The following is a 24,139-nucleotide window of genomic DNA, read 5'->3' as shown; positions in this document are numbered from 1 at the left end:
AAGCTGTGGCAGTGAGTATAACAGCCGACCTGTGGACCTCTTTGAATATGGAGGCTTACTTGGCTCTTACCTGTCACTACATTAATGAGAAAATGCAGTTGTGTACATCTGTGTTGGGTGTGAAACACTTTCCACAAAGTCACACTGCAGACAGTTTGGCCCAATTCAAAAAGGGCATGATGGATGACTGGGCCATCACAAATAAGGTAAGGTGTCTTGTGACCGATGCAGCACCAAACATTATTGCTCCAAATTCGACATTCAGTTTGCATTGCACACAAACTCAATTTATTAGTCAAGAAATCATGCGATCAAATCCCTGAACTTTCATCCATAAGAGATAAATCTAGACAAATCGTATCATTCTTCAGATCCAGCACTACAGCCAAAGAAAAGCTTGCTCAAGTGCAGCAGCAGATGGGACGGCCCATCTTGGAACTTATCAACGAGGTACCAACGCGTTGGAACAGCACATATCAGATGCTGTCACGGCTACATGATGAGAAAGAAGCAGTCTGGGTATCTCTTGCTTCTCTTCCAACAGATTTAAGTCCACTTACGACTGATGAATGTAACATCATAAGGGAAGCACTTCTTGTGTTGGCCCCTTTCCATCAGGCCACAGTGGAGTTGTCTGAGGAGAGTTTCAGGATCAAAGGTAATCCCGATGATGAAAATGCTATATTGTGCACTTGAGCGGAACTCTTTACATCTACACACACAAGCTGCCACCCATCTCCATGACCAACTTAGGCATCGTGTCACAGACACTGCTTCTAATCTGGAGTCATTAAGTGTGTTGACCCTCTCAACACTTTTAGACCCCAGATTTAAAAAACTCGGATTTCGTAGTTCCTCCAAGTGTAGCGAGGCAGTCAATTGCCTAAAAGTGGAGTGTGCTGCAGTAATTGCCCGCACAACATCTGAGCCACAGCCTGGACCTTCATCAGAGCAGTCACCTGTTCCAGGCAAGTTCAGTATTATCAGCTTATTCATACATTTATTTTGATGCTAATGTGTACTAATTTGGAGTAGATGACAAAAACTAAAACGGCATTAATTTTTTATTATTTCAGAAAACCCGTGGCATCGGCTCGATGAAGAAGTTGGCAGACAAACAAACAATGCAACAGCAGACTCCATCACTGAGGTCCAGCGCTACTTGGCGGAGAGAAACATTCCACGATCAGAGGATCCTTTAACGAACATCTTATCCTAACCTTTTCCACCTGGCATTACAGTGAACGTGTATTTTCCAAAGCTGGGGAAATAGTGTAAAAAAACCCACAATAGACTGAATGCAAAAACATTGGATAAACTTATTTTTCTGAATAAAAATTTATAATAAACTCTGAGTCAATTACATTTAAATGGGTAAAATTACATTTACAATACTTTCATTCTAATTTTCACTTAATGACATTCACAATATATTTTAAAGATGTCTACAATATTTGAAATGTAAAAGATATAAAAATGATTCCATGGACAGTACAATACCTTACAGTGTATACAAGTATGACTAGGTCATTGAATTAGTGTATGTTGCAAGTCTGAAGTAAGTTGCCTGCAATGATTTTTAAGGTCCAGCAGGTGTCAGTATGGAGAAAAACAGCAACACTGTGTCGACACAGTATCGATACAGTTTGGGGAATGTGTTGAAACGCTTCACGAGGCCTCATCTACCCATCACTAGTGTTTATTCTAATTTTGGTATTAGTTCTTAGGGTTTGGTTCTTGTGTTTAGTGCTCAAGTGTTTTATCAGCCCTACCTGTGTCTTTCCTCTGTGCTCTGTTCGTGTCCACGAGTCATGTAGTAAAACAGTCTGTTTTACTTGGTTGTGTCTCGTTATGCCCATTAGTTCCAGCTGTGTCCCCTCCTGTGTGCCATTTCCTGATTACCTATTTATAGTGTGTGTCTGCCTGTGCTCCTCGTCGCGTCGTCTGTGTTTCTCTGCGTTAGTTGGTATCTCTCCGTGTGTCTCTCTGTTCCATCTCGTGTTCCAGGTTTATTAGTTTTTCCCAGTTTAGGTTCTTGTCTTTGTGCAGTCCTCGCCACCCTCGTTTCTGTGTATATTTCACCATTTGTAAATAAAACGCTCACCTGCATCTAGACGTTTCTTGCATCTTGGGTCCTCATTTAACTCCACCACACGACTGCTGCCCCAGCCGTGACAAAAACACACAAAACCTAACTGAAACTAACATAATGAACTCCAAACCCCCCCATGGTCCCGAGTTATGGAATGAGACAATTTGCAGTCCTCCATTAAAGCTCGCTCTGCCCCTTTTCCATCTCTTGCCTCTTGCCTCTTCAATCAAGGAACTGGAGCAGCTGCAACAAAGGTAACTCAGAAAACAAAGATTAAATCATAACAATGTAGTGAATCAGAAGAGCCAATTCCCATTGAGTGAGAGCGGCACCCCATTTTTTTTTTATGAGGTTTGTCGTGTTGCCACAGTATTTAACTGTAGGGATGGGTATCATTTAGGTTTTATCCGATACCAGTACCAAACCGGTACTTTTGAAACGGTGCTGAACCGGTGCTTAAAGAATGGAGAACACAAACTTTGTCCAAAAACCTTTCATGTTTAGCTGTTTTTTTTGTAAAAAGATAACAATGTTAACTATAAAATGATTGGTTAGAATCCAAAGTGTATGACATTTCAGGAAAAAAAGCACCGATATAAAGCACCGAAATGTGCGCTGCTTTTTGGTCTGGTTACTACCATTTACGTCAGAACCGGTACCCATCCCTATTTAACTGTTTTCACACATACATCGCACAAAGCACAATTTCTATGTTGAACGTAAATGCAGTTATGATCTGTGAACAAAGTCAAGATTGCATGTTTTGTGGTCTAAAGTGCCTTGGGACTCTCATTGGCTCACGCTCATGCGGAGCCGTAGCACGCACATGAATGAGAGTCAGCAATAACCTATTAACAGGGTATTGCTGACTATCCTGTTAATTGCTGAGTTTAATTTTCTCTGTATGTCATTTTTATGATAAAATCAAATGTAATTACATTAGATATTGATATTTTCATATGGGAATTGATCATGCAACATGAAACGTTGGTATTGGAAGTATCGATATTTCAGGATCAGGATCACTACCCCTCAGTGAGTGAGACAGCTTTAAGGAGGAGAGTGCGAGTGTGTGGCAAAAACACATAAATTATGTGGGTCGCAAGTAAAGGTGACATGGGCCCCGAGATTGACACCCCGGCATTAGAGCCTCTTAATGCGTGTTTTGTTTGGGTTTCCATCGGCATGGAATTACCACAAATAGAGAGGGGACAGCCTGACACAGGAAAAGACAGCCGTGTCATTTACATATTGAGTGTACAAACTGTATTCTTAATACCACCTTTTTAAACGGTAACACATAACGGAATACAGTTACTCATATTTTGTATTTTAAATACCCCCCTGTTATGCTGGTACATGTATTCCGTTACACCCCAACATTGTTTGTTGGCATAAGCAGGCAAAGATGGTCTAAACAGCTAAAAATGACTTTCTGTTATTACATTTTTCTTATTTTTTAATCCCCTTTTTAAAAATATCCTAACAATCGCAGGGTGAGAGGCCCCCTCCACTATCTCAGCAGAGGGATTCACTGACACAGAGGGAAGCTTTTGAGAGGAAGCATCTGGAGGAGGAAACATGAACATATTTACAAACTGTGTTTGGATTTTTAGAGTACAAAATATGTTAAATGTACAAGACTTCATAGAAACACACAGTGAGAAGTGGAGCCTCAGCAGGAAATAAGGCACATTAAATCAGACACTGCTAAGTTTTCTTCACAATTATAGATTTCTTTTCTCAAACTGCAGCTGATGAGAAAAATGTAAAATATGTTTGAACCTAAACTGTTGGAAATTCATCAAACAAGAATGTCTGGAATGTGTTGGAAAAAATAGAATAATGTCTCTGATTGAGACATCAATCATGATGAGACGTGAGTTTTTAATGTTATCTTTATGTAAAAAATTATATAAGTGATTAATATACTGCATAGATCTGTAATGTTTTTTAGGCTACATTTTTTATATACTTGACACAAAATGCTCTTTTGTTTGGTGTGAGTGACCGAGTTGAAAAACATTTACTTATGCACATGCACACCTCACATTAATCAGATGCAAACTACAAATATTACATAGCAATAGAAATTGTGCATTAATAAGAATAAGAACAAGTGCTTAAAAGATTCTGCCATCTTGATGTCTTCAGTGGCATGTGATTACAACACACTGCCAATGAAATCAAGCCTGTTGTTCAGTAGGGCAGGAACAATAGAACACAGACAAATAACAGATATCTTATGTTAGGGAAAATATTCTAAAACACTTCTTCAGTAAAGACTCAGAGAAGAGAAACACACAGAACTTCTTGCTAGCAAGGGCAGCCTCCAGACTGAGACTCGCACTAAGAAACTGCCCCAATCTTTATTTATACTTCAGTAGGTGTGTGTGTGTGTGTGTGTGTGTGTGTGTGTGTGTGTGTGTGTGTGTGTGTCCTGCTGATCAAAGGGTCATGAGAGCACAAAAGAGCACAAATCCTTGGTCAGGAAAGGGGGTAGTCTCCCCCACCCTAGATAACATGGTGAGGAAGTCCAGCAGTTCATCTATATGTAAAGAAGCACTTAAACTAAAACAGACATAGCTACGTTAATCCTGCCGTAAAACAATAAAACAAGGTATGAGCTCTCATGCTCCCAGACGTGGGGGTGCATTCCTGGGATGCACCCCAAGCCTGCAGCCTGTTAGAGATCACACACAATTAATTATATGCCTCTAAGTATACATGGTTGAATATTTCCTAATACAAATAACTACATGCAGTATTCTACCATATGCAAACTTATATCACTAAAAGATTATACTGACTACTAAATACAATTTTCCATTGACATTCCCTCCTGTTGTCAGTAAAACTTTAAGTGAGATACCAGTTTGTAACATCTTGTTGTACATTTTCTATCACATCGTCATTAATCACACAAAGTCTTCATGTTCCAACAGGTCGGGGTCATTATCATCATCATCACTTGTCATGGCTATTTATGCAGCAACAGTAGAAAATATTACGCGGTTAATCATGAGTTTTATACATGGCAATATACACGTTACAAAGACACAAAATAAAAGTAAAAATATCCCAACTCCGATGAGTAGTCTTTTTAGCACCTGTAACCAGGAGCCAGTGTATAGCCAAGAAAACCAGTCACTTGTATCACTTACATAGTCCTGATTTTGGGCCTGCTGGATCTGTCTCCAAACATTCAGGGCGTCAGTCATATTTGATGAATGTGCGTCTTCTTTATGTAAATGCAGAATGTGTTGTTGAAGAGGACACAAAGTCCCCTTTCTCTGCTAGTATCATAGAGTAATTCTTCCCTGGGAGTTGGTCCAGGAACATATATAGTGTGGGGTATGTTGCCGTGCTGGGTAGATGGGAACAGACATAATAGTCTGTATTTGCCGATTCTGCTTTTGTTCTGTCGTGGATATAACGGTACCAGGCATTGTTCATCCACGGAGGAATGTGGTCTTGCGTCATATCCCTTAGGTGAGAGTTGTCGTGTGTCCATCTTCTCTGCCTTCCTCCTGGTTCAGCTGTTTCCGGCACCAGCTGGGGTCCTGTAAAAGTGAGCGTCGTAGTCAAGGTAACCAAGAGGGTCCACCTTGGTTGCACACAGGTCCGTCACGCCTCGCACTTGGTTGCCCTAGAGTTGATCAGAGGCTGGAGGTTGAAGTGCGAGCTTACCCTACGGGGGCTCAATCAGCACTCCCCCCTCACCACTGAAACAACCAAGTGTGAGATTTCTCTATTGTGCTGTCTTGAGGGTTCCGGGGTTTCTTGGGACCTCGACCTCTTTGCAGTGGCTCTGATAAATCCAGGAGGATCTCTCCGTTATTTTGCAGGCAGTTGAAAAGGTCAGAAGCACTTGAATTGGCCTCTATCAACCCCTTTGTGAAAAGGGTGCTGGGTCCAGTTATCTTACTGGCGTTATGATCCCAGCAGTCTTCAATGTGCCCGCGTATGCACAGTATAGTGACACAGCTTTAGGTGATGTTCATAGGTAACTGCTGTCATCACCACCATAGCTTCTGGTTCCTGTGCTTTCACAGAATCATGATGTCATCCTTAGACTCCCTCTGCGCTGTCGATGGAGCTTGGCACGCTCCCCTCATCCTTCAGGTGCCCATCTGCTGTCCACAATCTCCTCTGTTGGCCTCTGGAAAGCCCTTTTGGCACAGCTCTCATTCCAACGCAGTTTCATGGTCCTTGCTGTGGCTCCAAAGTCTGATCTCATGATGGGCCCCAACCAGCTTGACCTTTGACCTCAACCACTGCCTGGCTGTCGGCTATGCCTGGAATGGTTCACGCTTCTCACTGGGCGTCTGAAGATTTCTCAGGAGATTACTGCTGCACCTGTATTTCCTTGCTAAGAGGAAAAACTTCTATTTGGAGAGCATGTCAACAATCATCAAACCACATTCTTTAGTTCAGTGAACTTCACTTATAGGCCATCAAAGCCTCATCTGAACATGGATGCATCACTTGCATAGGTTTAATACCTGTAAATAAACTGTTAATCACACAAATCGCTGCAAAAATTATATAAAACAAAATTTAATGTTAATTCTAGAATTTAATGTTAATTCATTGTTTCATATTAATCCTGGATCCCCCATCTTGACACATGGACACTCCCATGAGTCAACTCATCAAAATCAGATTCCTGTCTTAAAGAAAAAGATTAGCTAGATCATATCCCAGGCAACATCAGGGCATCTCCTCCCCTGGAGCAGCACCACCCTGGACCTATAATCCTGCAATAAGAATGTTAGTGTGTTTTGCATAACACCTGGCTCTGCCAGGAGCCTGCATACACACCATCATGGCCTGGAAAACAAAATCTGGAAGTGAAATCAAACTTCACACCTATAAACAATTATATCATAAAAGTAATAAGCATTCAGCACTAGCAAGACAAGTGTCATGTGCAGGTTTTCTCAAATCAGTAAACTACAATTAATACCATAATTTGCCTCAGACATGGATCATCCCATGTACTCAGTCAACAGTAATGTAATCAGTGACTTCTCGTAAGCAAAGTCACTCCACTCATATATTATTTATGGGCTCAAGAGTGGCCAGCAAATGAGCCCATATTAACTATTCCATAACACCGCATCTCTTATTTGTTTGTCTCATGTCACTTGTCCGCTTCTGCTGAATCTTGTACATGCAGTCTCAAAAAACAAACATTAGCAACACACATTGATTATCCTGGTGGGCAGGCGTCGGCCATCCACATTCCAGAGGTGCCATAAAAACACCATAAAGTTAGCCAACCCTAGCTGTGGAAAGAATGTCATTCACATATAAACCCAGAAATCCTGTAGTAGGAAAACATTAACTAATCCTCTTATAAATCACATGATCAAACACATGAAAAACTGCAATGCTGTAGAAAAGAAATGCAAATGTTAGCGCTGCGCAGGCGTATACACTTTCTCACAGTAATGTCTGTGAGCAACACAAGTTAGTGAATGACACACACATAGTAAATTCACAGACAGAGAAAATGGCATTTAAAAGATTGAATCGTCATGCAACCTCGAATGTTGCTGTCATCTTTCTGCTCCTGTAACAAAAACACATAAAATCATCCACCCTTTTGTCCTGTCTAGGTGGAGGTTAACCTTGAGTCGTGGTCAAGTCCTGTCAGCTTTTACCAGTCAGTCAGTTTGTTTTTTATTTCCATTCATTCATTCATTCATTCATTCATTCTTTCTTTCTTTGCTGATAGTGGAACCTGTCGTCGCATTTAGTTTCCACTTCCAGCAAAATGACGTCATTTCAAAAAAAAAAAAAAAGAACTTTAGATCGGATTACATTGCTGAATCCCTTTTAGGCCGGGACTTTCATTTAATATTGTCCCAAATAAGTAGCTTTCTCCAGAGCCCATTTTAATGTGGAGAAAACTCACTTGTAACGGCTTTCCCAACAGGTCGTATAGCACTTTCAATTCCCAACGTGCAGATCTGCTTAAAGAAAAGAAATAGACAAACAAAATCAGTGCCTGTTCAAAAGATAAAAACGAAAAATAACAGAGATTATCAAACCAAACTTTCAGTGCACTGTAAAAGTATCAAAATAAAAAGGCCTTGTTAAGTCATGACACAAACTCCTCATCAACTTCACAACAGGAGAAGAATCATCAGCTAGATTCACTCCAAACCAACCATCAGCTGCACAACTCACAACATAACCCTAATGTCTTCTTTAACTTATGAGTTTAATCACCAGGTCTGTGCTCTTCACTCATTTAGGCCACAGATCTATTTTATTCAATTTTCCTTTTTCCCTTCATCATAAAACATGTGACATGTTGTCATGCACTTCACAAAAGAAGTTTGTTCTGACGTATTCAGAGTTGTGTATCTAAATACAGGATTCACTCACACATCAAAACAGGAAACTCAGTGTTTTAGAGTCTCCTCTCAACACACAACAAACATCCCATTCACTCGTGCTAGAATTCAGTCACCTTTCATTAATCTAAAACCGATCAACTAATTTGCATATCAGCTATTAACCCACTAGGATGACAGGACGACAGAAATGCATGTTCAAAATGTTATCACTAAAAGAGAATTTCCCTCATACAGTAAATTACTTGCTGCATCAATCAAGCAGGAAGCTTGTCCCAATTTACTATATTAACAACTAAATTTATTGTCTGATCACTGGTTGGTCAAACCAGAATCTTTTTCCCCACAAAAGTTTAAATTGTTGTCCTGCAACCTGGAGAGTCAATTTTTTGCATTGGATAAATTCAGTATTTGATAACAAGTGTCTGCTAAATTGACACTATTTTAACACTGATGAAAGATAACAAGCTAATTTTCATTACATGTGTTTGTGTTATTAGGCAGGTTTAATGCATGTCTGTGGAGCTGCATATCCAGCAGAGCATGTTCTTAAAGCTGCCTTTCCTACACACTTCTCTACTATTATTTAATCATTTCTTAACTAATGTGCTGTGAGTCCACTGGTCTTTGCATCACACGGGGTGACTTGGACAAGATGATAAACAGACTCACGCTTAAGATGTTGTCTAATCTTCAGAAGCTCTCTTGTGTTTGGAAGTGTTAGTAGGGTTAATGCATGTTCTGCTTGTGTGTGTGATTTTGTATGTTTCTATTTTCGCAATGTTTCAGACCCCTTCACAATTTTCCAACTTAAGCAGTCAGTTTTCTTTTCCCAGGTTTTTTTACCCCAAATTTTAATTTCCCACATTAAATAACAAAATTTGTGTTCTCACCACTCTCACTCTATTGTCCTCTCCCACTTCAATAGTCCAATAGCAGGCAGTTTCTCCTTCAGCTTTGTCCTGTCCCTCCTCTGATGCGGTTGACTTTGTGCTAGTGGCTGAAGTGCTGCTGCTGCCTTCTTGGGCGACTTCTTAGCAGCTGCTGCCGGTTTCTTGGCTTTGGCCGCGGTGGGCTTCTTGGCTTTGCTCTCAGTAACCTTGTTCATCTTAAAGGATCCGGAGGCCCCGGTGCCCTTGGTCTGCACCAGAGTGCCCTTCGCCACCAGGCTCTTGATGGCGGTCTTGACACGGGCCTTGTTCTTGTCCACATCGTAGCCTCCGGCAGCCAGAGCCTGCTTGAGAGCGGCCACGGACAGGCCGTTGCGCTCCTTGGAAGCGGCCACGGCTTTCACAATCAGCTCGCCCACGCTGAGGCCGACCTTCTTGGGCTTGGAAGTCATCGTCTTCTTCTTCTTGGCCTGAACCTCTGCACAGGGCGCAGGGCGTGTTTATGATGGAGCCTTTCCCACCACAGCGCTGGCACGTTGAACGCATCATGAAGGGTCCATTTCTTTCATGTCGCTAGCCAGCATGCTAGCCGCATGTGGCTTGCCCGAGTCACTCAGTCCTTTCTGAGCATTTCAACATGCTGCCACCGCCATCTTGCTCGCCCCTCCGTGGAATTCATCCAATCAGACAGGAAGATGGGTTTGCTTTCTTCTGCTGCTGCTGTTTATCCACATTGCTGCTGCTTTGCTGGGACTTTTTGTGCTCAGGACTTGCTGCTGTCTCTTTATCATGTTATTGCTTCGGAGCTGCATTCCTTATCTTCAGGGAGGAGTGAGCTCGCTTGTGAGGTTGAGAAACACATGGCACTGTAAATAAGTCAGCCAGAAACCTGGCCTGCATGTTTCCAATGATGTTAAACTATGACTTTCTTCCGACTGCTGCATGTGAAAAATTGATTCAGGTCTGCTTTTCACCTGAAAGTGACAAACTAAGACATGTTCATTATTATCATCACTGCTTAATCAACACACATCTCTCTCTCTCTCTCTCTCTCTCTCTCTCTCTCTCTCTCTCTCTCTCTCTCTGTGTTTTTGTGAACAGTCCTTTCTTAAAAGCAGAAAATAAGATTGTAGTTGTTCTTGGCTGATCAACACAAAACCTTTTTCCTATAATTATTTTTCATCTACAATGTAAATTTTGTCTCTTTTTCACTCTTTTTTAAAATATATATATATATTTTTTTTAAAATAGCTGGTGACCTGCAGAATCACCGCTCTCACAATCAAAGGCAATCACTCTTACACAGCGCACAAAAACACTGTGACGTCAGACACATTCACACTCACTTTTTCATCTGCGTAAATAAATCACATGGCTGATGATATGTGCCATGGTGATCCATAAATATGATCACCAGTTTATTTAACTATTTTTCAACCCAACAAAACAAATAAACAAAAACATAATGCTGATGTTATGAACACTCTACACACAAGTCAAGATGCAGGAAAACTGCTCACGGAAACGCTGCACACTCCAGTTATCACAGTTATCATAGTTCTGTTTGTGTGAATTATCTGCTTTCATTATTAATACCAGTTTATAGGTTGTTATCCTTTTTATTATTAGTTTGAATGCATTAAAATTAAGTTGTAATTTAGCTTTTTGTTTATTTTACTTTATTCCTCTTGCATTTATATCTATTCAGTCGGGTCTGTTTCCAACCCTTTTTTAAACTACTTCAAACTACTGTGATCTCTAATTTTCGCTGGGTGAGGGATTATTATGTTCTTCCTAGTCTGAACTGCTCTCTTCACCTGAGCTGCTATCCTATTCTGAGTTACTGTCTACTTTGTTTCTTCTACCTCTTGCTCTTCCACGATGCATTCCTCTCTCTTTCTTTTGGATTAATCGTGCTCCAGCTTGCTGTTTTTCTAGACATTTCTCATCAGGTGTTAATTTTATTTGTTTATCACCCATTTTCAAAGATTTTGCTGGGCCGTCGCTGGCACGCTTGACTTCAGAGTGGTTTACTGATACGGCCTTCGACTTCACCCTAACGGTGAAGCGGTATCAGTTTTATGAGATGAAACTCAACCGTTCTCCTTTGTCACCAGCATGTGAGCCTCAGCAAAGAAAACAAAAAATGGAAGTAGTTCAGCAGCGTATTGTGCTGTAAAATCAACTTACTTCCAGACACATACACACACATAAACATTTGCGCGCTAATTTGTCACGAGATAATTTCAGCTACCTCTAAAACTGGTCGAAACACAGTTCCTTTTGGCGAACTTAAACCTAATTTGTCACGAGATAATTTCAGCTACCTCTAAAACTGGTCAAAACACAGGTCTTTTGGTGAACTTAAACCCCCCCTTTTTTTTTTTAATCACATTTCTTTAAACTTTTGCGGCCGTCTTATATACCGAAATAGTGTTTCTCACCCCTGACGTCCCACTGGTGATTCAGATCATTGGACTGAATCCCACCGCCGTGGACCAGATTATAACACCGGCCCAGACCCGAATTTAACGTCCTGGGGCTCTCTCCTCGTCCAAGAGGGCTGTGCACAGGCTTCGGTGCTGGCTCCCCACGGCGTCAGGAATCAGTGCTGGATCTTGGAACAGAGTCACAGATAACAATTCTGATATTTTCTGCTCCGGCTCGGAGGACCAAATAATGTTAGGGAAAATATTCTAAAACACTTCTTCAGTAAAGACTCAGAGAAGAGAAACACACAGAACTTCTTGCTAGCAAGGGCAGCCTCCAGACTGAGACTCGCACTAAGAAACTGCCCCAATCTTTATTTATACTTCAGTAGGTGTGTGTGTGTGTGTGTGTGTGTGTGTGTGTGTGTGTGTGTGTGTGTGTGTGTGTGTGTGTGTGTGTGTCCTGCTGATCAAAGGGTCATGAGAGCACAAAAGGTACATCCTTGGTCAGGAAAGGGGGTAGTCTCCCCCACCCTAGATAACATGGTGAGGAAGTCCAGCAGTTCATCTATATGTAAAGAAGCACTTAAACTAAAACAGACATAGCTACGTTAATCCTGCCGTAAAACAATAAAACAAGGTATGAGCTCTCACGCTCCCAGACGTGGCCTGCAGCCTGTTAGAGATCACACACAATTAATTATATGCCCCTAAGTATACATGGTTGAATATTTCCTAATACAAATAACTACATGCAGTATTCTACCATATGCAAACTTATATCACTAAAAGATTATACTGACTACTAAATACAATTTTCCATTGACATCTTATGAACAAATATTATGAACAAAAATTATCTAATGAACAAACAGCAAATTTTCAGAGAAGAGGGAGAGAAAACAGTTCACATTTTAAAACAGTGATTGATTGCACTTCAAGAAAACTAAAGATTGCAACATCTTATAGCCTAGCCGTGCGTGGTGGGGTCTCATTAGAATGCCTCCACTACTAAAAACTCTCTCAACTGGGGCAGAAGAAGCAGGGCTTGAGAGGACCTTCAAGGCAACAGTGTGTAGACTAGGGAAACGCTCTTTGTTTTTTGACCAAAAGGTGAGTGCATCACAGTCACAGTCATTTATGCTGTCTAGGTACTTGCTTATTTGTGCATCAGTGCTCGAGTCCTGGCTTGTGCTGCGTTGCAACCTAAATGCCTTGTTGTGGATAGGCGTAGCTTTGGGTCACGTGGTGTCGGTAATAGTAATAGTGATTGCTATATCACCTGTTCACGTCCCGAGGGAATTTTTGTGAATGAGTGGGTGATGGGGGAAGTCGACTTTTGCTGACCGCTCAAGCTTAGAATGTCTTTTGATCACTGTTTTTCTACAGATTTTAAGGATTTGATAACAAATAAAGGAGTTTTTAACCTGGAACTTTGACTTACGTTTTGAACAGTGGGCGCGTTAACATTATTCCCCTACTCAGCTGCTCGGCGACTCAAAGGCTTGACAGTTGCCAATATGCTTTATAGCGTGAAAGAAGACATTGTTTTGGGGGTGGTGCTGAGTCACTGTCCGATAATTCTGTGTCTTCTTTTGTTGGTGCTGCAGATGCATCTCACTCACACACACACACACACACACACACACACACACACACACACACACACACACAAAGACAGGATTAGACAGGATGCTTCTAATGGTGCTGTAAAACCAAAGACAGTGTTAATAAGTGCAACAATAACAATAAATAATTATTATTATACAGCCACCTGTTAATTACTTTTTAAGGTCATCTCTGAACCTCTTCAGTGCTGATCCGGTTTCACCATTTTGGACATCCAAATCTACCCAGGTCAGTCCAAACTGGGGGTCGAGCATGGTGGCAAGGAAGTAGATCCGGTGGCTAAACGGCTCCTCTGGATCCTCTTCATCCATGCAAATCTGCCTAAAAAATTCCAGAGAACTGTTTCTCTAAGGGTCTTTTCAGTGCCCTGACCAATGTTCCCTCTAAGCTGCGCACGTGCGCAATTGCGCACTGCTGGCACGGTCTCTGCACACAGAAAATCTGCATTGCGCACAAAAAAAAAAAAAAAGTACCTGAATTGAAATTAAAATTGAAACTTTAACAATTCTGTTTTGCAGTGTTAGTCAATAAGTGACTGGCTGCTCCCGTATGGGATCAGAACGATGCCACCTTATCCCATAGTCCAGCCAATGATGTGATTCATATTCGTATATACGCAGCTAATCAACGTCGTTGACAGGCTATGACAGCGTCCTTATGTGCTGACACGGTGTTTTAGCGAGCAAAGCGGCGTGGCTGATGTGGAGTGAAGCCACGTTAATGACAACCATTGGAGATGTGAGCAGGACCGACGGAACAATTGATGGAAAAAGTGTGGACTCTATACTACTCTATGGGACTCTCCGCCTTGTGTTAGGTACATGTCTGTCCGGAGCACATACAAGGACTTCAGTCTTTTCTTCATTAAGTTGGAGGAAGTTGTCAGCCATCCACCATTTGATGGATTCTAAGCACTCATTTAGAATCTGCAGCTTAGAAACATTTTCAGGTTTAAAAGAAATGTATAACTGGATGTCATCCGCGTAGCAGTGGTAGCAAATGTCCTCGAAGGGGCTCAAAATATGCTGGAGAGGAAGTAGATATATTGAAAACAATAAGGGCTCCAACACAGAACCTTGTGGCACACCATAGGACAGGGACGTGGAAGATGACCTGTACTTAGAGACCGCCACAAAAAAGTATCATTCACAGAGATACGAAGAGAACCACTCTAAGGCAGACTCAGATACACCAACCCAGTATTTCAGCCTTTCAAGCAAAATGTAATGGTCAACGGTGTCAAAGGCTGACGTGAGGTCCAACATTAGGAGTACAGAACATTTTCCAGCATCGTTTTGCATCAGAATGTCACTGGAAACTCCAAGAAGGGCTGTCTCAGCAGAATGAGCGCTCAGCTTTACGACAATCGCGTTTAATGGAGCAGATATTGTCATTTAGCCAGGGTAAGGACTTAGAAACAGAAACTGATCTCATTTTAACCAGACAGATTTAATCTAAAATTGAAAAACATTATATGGATATTATTATGGATATTAAATACATCTGTTAAGAAATCAACACCATTTTTCGGGGATAGAGTTAAATTAAAAGCGAGAAACTCTCCGCTGTAGAGGAATTTATAATGCGCGAGATAATTGTCCTGTGAACGGGAGACAAAGGCTCATGAGAAGATGTGTTAAAAGAATACAGTGATGATCAGAGATAAAAATGTCCTCAGAACAAATAGAATTAATATTCAAACCCACAGTAAAAACAATGTCCAGTGTGTGTCCTTTGTTATGTGTGGGGCCTGACACATGCTGGGTAAAATGAAAAGAATCCATAATGTTGATAAAACCTCTGGCAAGGTCAGAGTTGTCATCAACATGTATGTTAAAATCCCCAACTAAAAGCAGTCTGGACAACCGCATAGTGGAGGACAGGAAGTCGCTGAACTCTGACATAAGCAAGCTATTTGGGCGATACACCACAGCACAATAGCAGCAGCAAGAGTCCTTGTTCTTGCAGGCAACATGAGCAGTAACTCCCAGGAAAGACCGAAGCCTCCGGTCAGACCAGAGGTCTGTTGTTATTGCTGCATTTGGCTGGATATCCAGGGCTTTATGTCAGCCTCTCTGTCAAGGTGGTCCTAGACACAGGAGTGTATTTGCTGTATTTGAAGGACATTCAGGAAGTGTCTAAAATGTGGATTCTCAATGATAGTCAGGGGGAGAGAGCATCCAACTATAAAGTCCTGTAGGATGGACTAGGTGATGGCCTGTTGCCTGGGTGAATTTGGGCAAAATAAGTGGATGCTTGGAGCAAACAATGATAATTGAGGCTGTGTGGGATTGACCGCTATCACTGATGTTGCAGATCTGTACTCCAAGTACCTACAAAACAGGGAAATAGGAATCTGTAAAACATCTGTTTCTATTCAACCACAACAAACTACTGTATCTTACAAGCACAGTGATTTTAAATCTATCAATGAGGCAGATCTTTGCATACAAAATAACCTAACCCAATCCAGTGTGACACATTTATAGATCATTAGGCACAACTAGTAATAATGAAAATACTGGAGTGTTCAGGGTTGCAAGACCTTAAATAACAAGAACAGAAAAACAGTTGAATTAAATCTGCAAAAGACAAAATGTCTGTGCATTAACTTTGCATATTGCATTAAGCCTCCTCATGTCAGTCAGCTATCAGACACAGCTGTATTGACAAGAAATGAACTACTCAATAAAGTCTGAAGTTACACCAATACAAAATAACTGTCTAATAATGACATGTTGCAGTAGCCCCTACACACTGGACTGGTTTTGTAGGGCAACATAGTAGAAAACACCTAAGACAGTCATAGTCAAAGATCCTTAAGTTCGATTTTAGAACTTTAGGACTCAGTTTTGCCATCTGAGCTATCTGGACCAAAGCCATAGACTGCTCTGATCTGAGCTTCACTGTTGAGAATACCGCTGTTAGCCTAGCAATGTTAAAGGGACACTCTTGAAACGCCCGTCCTTCCTTACGAGTCAGCAACCACATAAATATGCCCATTAAAGTCGACAACAAACCACACCATACTAGCTCTTAAAGTGCTCACTGAAATGGTTTCGATATATTTCTGCTCAATGAATTCACCAAAATACCTAAAGTTAGTGAAAACTATTTAAGTAGGTGATAGCCAGTGCTAGTGCTAGCTACCTGTACATAGCATGTAACGTTAGTTACAATCTTCACCAGTGTTGGTCAAGTTACTTGAAAAAAGTAATCAGTAACTAATTACTGATTACTTCCCCAAAAAAGTAATCCCGTTACTTTACTGATTACTTAGTTACTTTTTAAAAACACGATTTACAACCTGAATAGGTAATAAAGAGATAGAGCTTTCAGCCCAATTCTACTTTTTCTGCATAATCCATCATACAAAATGTAATCAAATGGAAAAGTCTCTTTTTAAAACTTGTTTTATCAGTTTAAATCTTTTAACTTTATGCATCAAGCAAAAATTAAATTATATGCACCATTCTCTGATTTGAATAAATTTGTTTAACATTTAAACCTATTTTCTGCACATTTCAGCACATAACATAAAATATTTTTTGTGTTTACACTCAGTCTTTCAAATAGATGCAAGTAAAACACAGCAGAAAATAAATAATGTCAAAGACTCAGCGGTCCTGTTGCTCTATTTTCACCTGTAAAGCAGGAGTGGGGCAGGCAGAGGTGTGCCCTGGTGCAGGTGTGCCGCAGCGGTTTGTTGAAGAATCCACGAGTTTCTCTGTGAGTTTCCCATTACGTCGTTGTGCACTCGGAGCTTGTTTAGGGTTTTTTTTCGCTGTAAAAATGTTTTTTCTTCCCACGCACAACGGACACTAATGTTTTTGTCACTTTTTATGGAATCAAACTCAAAATAAGGTCAGTACTTCCACGCTTTAAACGCTGCATACTCATACTCTCTCCCACACTCGATATATTATCCATTGTTGATCTGCACACAGCTGTTGACATGAACGTCGCACTCGCTTATGTTACTGTCATGAGACATTCTCGCAAAAAAATCACGGTTTTAGTAACGCAGTAACGCAGCGTTTCTACGGAAAAGTAACGGTAATCTAATTACCGTTTTTGCAATAGTAATCCCTTACTTTACTCGTTACTTGAAAAAAGTAATCAGATTATAGTAACGCGTTACGTGTAACACGTTACTGTAATCTGATTATTTTTTTACTGCCCATCTCTGATCTTCACAAGTTAAGTCTGCAGAGAAAGTTGCAAAAATTCTGTCCCTAAATAATTTATACCGCTTGAAGAACACATTATAAATAACAATATTACATGAACATGACCTGGTCATCTGAGGTTGGAAAGGTAGGCAGAAGAGTTTGAAAATGGAAAGCTGGCTACTGGCTAGCTTACCTTTGAGGGTGTTTGCGCTCCAGGTGTCTGGTGAAGGTTGAAGTAGTCCCGGCTGTATCGGTCAAGGAGACTTTGCAAAATCTGCATTTTGCCAAATGCTTCTTTTTGCATTTACCGAAAACTCTTTGTGGTCAATGTTATGACAGACGAAGTCTCTGACCTTTCTGTAACTTACTGATATGGCATACTGCTCAATCTAATGGGTTGCATTTAGTTGTGTTTGAGGGGCGCGAAAGGCGAAATAATAATATGCCCCAATATGGAGGGATTTGAGCACAGCGAGCCACTGTGTGTCGCTGTGTGAGAGCTGAGCAGCGAAAGGAAATTAAGTGAGGAGCCGGCTCTCGCTCAATGGGAGTCGACTCTTCTGATTCCCAACAAAGTACTCTAAGCACGGCTCTTAGAGCTGATGGTTTTGTGCATGACCCATTATCGAATGTTACGTTGTGTGTCATGGATACTGTTGACTCCAAATCTCCCGACCACTATGTTCATCTGAGACAGCAAAACTGAGACAGCGAGACCAAGACAAGACCGAGACAAAAGTCCGTCGAGACCAGGACAAGACTAAGACCACGTAAAAGTGGTCTCGAGATCAAGACCGGTCTCAAGACATCCAACTCTAATGACTGCCCAAACAAACATAACTGACCTAAACATGAAATGACACACAAGGGTATATATAATGGCTGATCAGACCATAGTGACACACAAGGGATAACTAAACAAAACACAATTGTAAATAACAAACAGTGCAGTATCGTCTGGTTTGTTAATAAACTAAACACCAAAGAAGAAAATCAAAAACCACTTAAACCTAAACCTTTTTTGACAAAGGTTAGTCAAAAATCAAACTAATGAAGTGGTATGAATACATAAGCAAACTAAATGTGCACCCTTAGAAATAGAACAAATGTATCCAAACCAATCAATAAAGTTATTGGAAACTAAAGTGTGTTACTGTGTTGAAATGAAGAAATGAAAATACAAGAGTTACTGACTTTAGAGTGTGGCCATGGGTTTGGCCATCACATTTGGGAATATCTGGATTATTGATGGTTTGAATCCTGTGAACATTTCTGGATATCTCAGGGCCAATCATCAAAAAAACATCCTCTTTTTAAAACAGCAGCACTTTGAATCAACAAGAAGCCCAGAGTTACACGGAGTTAACATGCAGAATAAAATGTTTAGGCTCCACATGTTAGTAAAGTCTGTTGAATAAGCAGAAGAAAATACAGAAGAGTAGAAGATGTTTCACTCAGAACATTCTACTTTATTTGATCACTTTCTGCTGTGGTCAAATTGTGGAAATCAGGTCAGTGAAACCAGACATCCTTCCTGTTCACAACATTAATATGCACCCCTGGCTCTGCAGTGCAAGTGTGCATTCTTTGTTATACTTGGATACTTACCTGCAATACTCACTTGCCACCCTCTCCTGCCCTAAAGAACTCTGGTCAGTCTAATTCGCACTCACTGTTTCTCAATGGAATATACCAAGAGCTTAATATTACTGCACAATTTACACCTCACTTCTGCTCTGGCTTCTTCTCTCTCCTCTCCTGATAGAAACAGCAACTTGAACAGTTTCTCTGAAATCCCATCATACTAAAGTAATTGTAACGTATGTATATCTGTGTATATATAACCGAACTCGTCCTTGACAACTGCTTCTTTGTCCTATAATCTACATAGTGTACCAACATATATAACTTCTATAAGATGATTAATTATAATATTTACTTCAAACAAAATGTATTGTTTCTGCTTCTGTGTATTCTTAGGCTACGTCCACACGTACCCGGGTATTTTTGAAAACGCAGATTTTTCTATGCGTTTGCACCTTTCGTCCACACGTAAACTGCGTTTTCGGTCACTGAAAATGGAGATTTTTAAAATCTCCTGCCAGGGTGGATATTTTTGAAAACTCAGTTTTTGCGTTTACGTGTGGACGAGAAAAACGGAGAAAACGCAGCGTCAAAGGTGTGCGCATTTTTTGACGTCAAACTGTGCGCCACGTTATTGTTTTGGTGAAATTAATTTCTACAATACTATTACTGTTAATTGTACTCTCTGCAGTGTTTAAATGCTTACATATACACACACAGTTACTGTCCCTCCACACATGGGACTCAGTTCTGCTTCTATGCCCCATCTTTGTTTACTTTTTCCCACCGAGGCTTCTAGACTTCTGATTGGCCAACATTTCTGCATGGGTAGGAATATAGCGCCACCTGTTGCTTTGGCATGTTCCTAGCAGCGTTTTCCTTCGTTTCTGCCTTTACGTGTGGACGGGATTATTTTTTAAAACAAAAACGGAAAATCTCTGTTTTCAAAAATACCCGTGTACGTGTGGACGTAGCCTTATATAGAGAAACCATTTATATCACTCTGATGAAGTGTTAAGATTACTGAAAAATCAGGTGTTATTTAATTGTTTGTTAAAAAAGTTGATAGTTTATCAAATAAATGCAATTATGATAATAATACATCAGGATATCAAACATCAGAAAACAGACTATGATAATCATGTTTGATCACATACGTGTATTTTTCTACAAGTGATAAGCAAAGAAAAAGAGCAGCAAAAGAACTAGAGAACTAGCTCCAGTAGCCACCATGCTGGCTAAATTATGATGCTCACTGAGTGAACAGACCAAACCTCCCATGATGCAGCTTCTTTCTGCTAATGGGAATTATGTCTTTGTTGACAAGAAATTAGTTGATTCTGAGTATGTAGCATGAAATTATATTATGATGGTGAAAAAAAACAAGCTTAAAAACAGAAGAAGAATGCTCAAGCAGGCAATGCATTTCCCAGATATTCATTTGAATCTTCTAGCGAGGCTCATTGTATTATGTGAGGAGCTGCTCACCACAGGGCTGTACTTTTTAATTTGATTTAACAGCAGTGTAACACAGTAAACTCAAAAAAGTTAAAGTAGGTGGTTTTTATATTAACAAGAGTCAAACTTGTAATTTGAAAAAATAAAATAAAGATTTTATGTTTCTGTGGTGAGCGTAATTAAATCATGTATGATCTGCATGAAGTTCAACAACTTTGTTACATTTATTCTTGTTGAGATGATGTGATACAATCTAGGAAGACTGATTAGTTGCCTGGACTCTTTCATTCAAATAGTTTTCAGTTTTTAAGTGTAACTCTCTGTTCCTCCAGGTGTCTGTGGGGCTGAACTGCTGTTGCTGTAGAGAGGATCTGCCTGGTTTTTAGAGAAGTGGATGCTGGCATACTGAAGATCATCCTGTTCCTGTGGCTCCTCCTGATCAGAGAGACACTGCATAGAAAAAAATGATCTGAGATTAGAATGGTGAATGATGATTTTTTTTACTGCATTTATATTTCTGGTTTCACCTGTTCTTTGTTGTCTGCTCTGCCTTCAGTCTTGGATGATTCCTTGGAATTCCTCTTTTTTCTGAGGAATGAAATGATAATGAACAAAAGAACAACACAATGACTGAAAAGTAAAAGTTTAATGCGACAGATCTGCTCACCGAATCCAAAGGAAGACAGGGAGGGATGTGACAGACAGGAGAACAGCAGCAGTTACTCCAGCAGCTTTTATCTTCTTTGCTCCTGATCAAGATCAAAGTAAAGCACTAATAGTTAATTGAGTATTCCATAACGTTCGACCTGTGTATGGCCTGAACAGTGTTGGAGTTTTAGGCTACAGAAGCCAAGTTCTTCTCCAGTGAAAAATAAAAATAGAAATCTATTTAAACACAGCAGAGTAACGTGACCTCACTCTGTTAATCTCAAACAGTGTTTTATCATAACGTTTCTCTCATTTCAGTTGTCTCAATGCACTTTATACTGTAAAGTAAAAAGCCTACAATAAACATTCATCCTTTACAGTGGCAGCAGTTGGCTATTGTCTCTGGAAACAGGGTTAACTGGGCGCGCCCCTTATTCCACTGAAAACTGTAGCACATCTTAATTTCATAGCCTCGTCTGTATTCGATTAAAAATCACTTCAAGCTGAGTGGCCTGCAGCTTTATCTGGCTGGGTGCACATGGGCATTATGGATAAATCCCTGGTTTTTAACAGGAGGTTAAAAATGTCACTGGCTCTGCTTTCAGTATTCTGAGATCAGTTACAATCTGCTTTTTGCATGGAAACAGGACTAGCATTAGCAATAAACATGGTTCTTGTCATCGTGATAGATAAGTTACAATGTTGATTCTTAGGACTCTTTAGCACATGAATAAGGAAAGCCTTGACAGCAGACAGTGGGACTCCTGCCATATTCTGTTTAACCACACAGGCAAGTTGAACAGTTACAGGTGCAGCCAGTATTTTATTTTTAATATATTTAAATTATCTTTGTAAATCAAGTTGCAGGCCTGGTTTTCTGAACTCATTAATGATTATTTTGAGATATTTGGCCCTCACAGGACAGACACCATACAAACATATGCTTTTAAAGATGATGATGGATTAGTGTAGATTCAAAAGAGCAAAGTTTTTAACATCAGCTCTGGTTTAATTATCTGTAGCAGCGCTATGAGTCCATACAACGCTGAAGAGGAAACATTTTGGCAAAATAAATACTTGCACATGTGTACATTTAGGTAGTAATACAGTTCTATCTGTGCTGAGGTATTTTGAAGGTGATCTGTTATTATAAATTCTAGTGCCATCCAATAATTAGCCATAGTGCATGAATGTAGATTGTGCCTGACTTTTTGACTGCACTCCTTTCTGAGTGTATCCAGTATGTAAATATAAATGATTACCTGGCACAATGGTCTGCTGTAAGGTGGAGTTATGACGTCCCAGCTTGTTCTGGGTTTCACAGTAATAACGCCCACTGTGTTCAGGTCTGAACTTGGTGACGGTGAAGTTCTGTCCAAATGCTTTTGGTAAATTTTCATCCTCCTTGTACCAGGTGTAGTTAGCTGCTGGGTTAGCATCACTGCTACAGGTCAGAGTGACTGAACTGCCCTCCACTATCTCAGCACTGACACAGAGGGAAGCTTTGGAGCATCTGGAGGAGAAATAAGGACAATGACAACATGGTTGGTTATAAATATACTCAAGTCTTTGCAGGCTTCTCACAACGCTACAAAAATTATAAAAGGTAACATTCAGAAACCTTACTTATTTCCTTGTCAAACTTCCTTATATTGTGATAAACAGACATGATTGTGCAGTAAATCTGTTTTCACTCTTCATGATGATGAATTAACTCTTATCTCTAAAGTTGATGTTAACTGTTCAATTGAGATCAAAGAACTTAAAGCTTATAAATGTATTTTACTCACATTTCACATCAATAGTTCTGCTTTCAGATCTCTTTTGTCCCAGGTCATTATCAGCTGTACAGTAATACTTTCCAGAGTCAGAGGGCAGGATGGAGCTGAAAACATGTTGGTTTTGGTAACTGAGAGGGTTGATGACATCCTCCTTGTACCAGGTGTAGTTAGCTGCTGGGTTAGCATCACTGCTACAGGTCAGAGTGACTGAACTGCCCTCCACTATCTCAGCAGAGGGACTCACTGACACAGAGGGAAGCTTTGGAGCATCTGGAGGAGGAAACATAAGAATGACAACAAAACCAAATTTTAGAAATTTATATTCTAAAAAGAAAACATTGTAAACCTCCCAAAAGAAAGGCCTCTGACTAAAACTAACATACAGACACATTCACGTAAATAAAGAAAAATTAAATATAATTCTCTTAATGAAACAAAAAGTAGTGAACTCACACACTGTTGGAGAAGGGAATATCTCATATCCTTTCACAGCGCAGTAAAAACGGTCTGCAGAATCAAATGTGTTCAGCTGTAAATATTGTTCGTCTGATGAAAGTTTGTGTCCATTCCTGTACCAGATGTAGGAAGATTGATCGGGTAGCTGACAGTTGTTGTGACATGTCAGCTCTGTCCAGTTAGAATAAGAGTTTACTGTTGATCTCCTCACATGTACCTGGAGCTGTGGATCTGGGAGTAAAAAAAACAATGACATTATATCAGAAATATCTCAACATCTGCACAAATACACATGGAAATGTTTAACGTGAATTCCAGTCAAATATTTTTTACCTGTAACAGTCAAAGTGACTCCAGGTGATCCAGTATATTTCCCTCCTGGATCGTTTGTTATGAGCATGAACTTGTACTCAGCTGAGTCGCTCTCTCTCAGGTCTGAGATTCTCAGAGTGCAGTCATTGTTTTCACACTGATACTGAACTCGACCTGAATACTCTGGATCTGTTTTCAGGTCCACAGGCTCATTATCTTTGACTGTAGTAAACCAGAACATTTTCTGGATTCTTGTCTTTATGTCATTTATAATCGATAGGTATCTGAATTTGGAGTGTATTTCTGCTGTTGATCCTTTG

General features: G+C 40.3%; 5 pseudogenes across 1 annotated transcript; 1 reads left to right on the top strand and 4 right to left on the bottom strand.

Annotated features, from left to right (window-relative positions):
• Positions 1-387: 387 nt before the first annotated feature.
• LOC146707105 (zinc finger BED domain-containing protein 4-like) lies at positions 388-1,219 on the top strand (annotated as a pseudogene).
• An 8,139-nt stretch (positions 1,220-9,358) lies between these two features.
• Positions 9,359-9,933, bottom strand: LOC146707104 (histone H1-like; annotated as a pseudogene).
• A 2,760-nt stretch (positions 9,934-12,693) lies between these two features.
• LOC146707103 (zinc finger BED domain-containing protein 4-like) lies at positions 12,694-13,719 on the bottom strand (annotated as a pseudogene).
• A 1,228-nt stretch (positions 13,720-14,947) lies between these two features.
• Positions 14,948-17,959, bottom strand: LOC146707102 (uncharacterized; annotated as a pseudogene).
• A 2,253-nt stretch (positions 17,960-20,212) lies between these two features.
• Positions 20,213-24,139, bottom strand: LOC146707101 (B-cell receptor CD22-like; annotated as a pseudogene). Its single transcript, XR_014920756.1, has 7 exons — positions 23,841-24,139; positions 23,505-23,738; positions 23,061-23,321; positions 22,533-22,783; positions 21,290-21,371; positions 21,150-21,210; positions 20,213-21,072 (listed from the first exon to the last, which is right to left on the bottom strand). The product of XR_014920756.1 is annotated as a B-cell receptor CD22-like (transcript).

Source organism: Copadichromis virginalis, linkage group LG6 (genome assembly GCF_057382275.1).
Source record: "Copadichromis virginalis isolate Kocher_CV1m ecotype Utaka linkage group LG6, C_Virginalis_male_GT1.1, whole genome shotgun sequence".
In the NCBI taxonomy this organism is placed as follows: Eukaryota; Metazoa; Chordata; class Actinopteri; order Cichliformes; family Cichlidae; genus Copadichromis; species Copadichromis virginalis.
The sequence above is the reverse complement of the archived record's forward strand: the minus strand, read 5'-3'. Positions and strand labels throughout refer to the sequence as shown.